Source organism: Halyomorpha halys, unplaced genomic scaffold, assembly GCF_000696795.3.
Source record: "Halyomorpha halys isolate HHAL.00 unplaced genomic scaffold, Hhal_1.1 Scaffold658.1, whole genome shotgun sequence".
NCBI classification, from domain to species: domain Eukaryota; kingdom Metazoa; phylum Arthropoda; class Insecta; order Hemiptera; family Pentatomidae; genus Halyomorpha; species Halyomorpha halys.
The window spans coordinates 290,734-291,264 of NW_027110302.1; the positions used below are offsets into that span (position 1 = coordinate 290,734).

General features: G+C 26.9%; 1 protein-coding gene across 6 annotated transcripts in view; it reads right to left on the minus strand.

Annotated features, from left to right (window-relative positions):
* Nucleotides 1–531, minus strand: part of Csk (C-terminal Src kinase) — a 180,176-nt gene that overhangs the window by 107,811 nt on the left and 71,834 nt on the right. The gene's annotated exons all lie outside the window — the stretch shown is intronic.

The window sequence follows — 531 nt, forward strand, 5'->3', positions numbered from 1 at the left end:
ATTAGGCGCTCAACTTTTCAACAAGCAGCCCTGAAGAAGGCTAGAAACTCTAGCCGAAACGTCGGCACATTAAAATAAGTTAGTCATACTTATTTTTGTTTCATTGACCGCACCCCCAACCATCTTCTCCTCATAATAATTTATAGTTTATAATCGATAATTTGTATATTTCAGAAAATGCTTAAAATAAAGCTAGTTAAATTTACATATCTGATAAAAAGAAGTTGAATATGACTTTTACATAAACATAATACAGAACTTTGTAATGTAAAACTCTGAAGAATTTTATCATTGTTAACGTATTTAGATAAATTAAAAAAAAAAAATATTATGTTATTTTGTATAATAGAATTTAATAATAGTTAAAATTACGGGTAATTACTACAATCGGAATCAATAGATGAAACATTTATTAATGGTGCATTGGCTTACAACGTAGGAAATCCAATCTCGAGATTGAAGCCTAGACTAATGCAAGATATCCTGCTTAGAACTATTAAATTATTTATTTTAATTATTATTGTTTATATA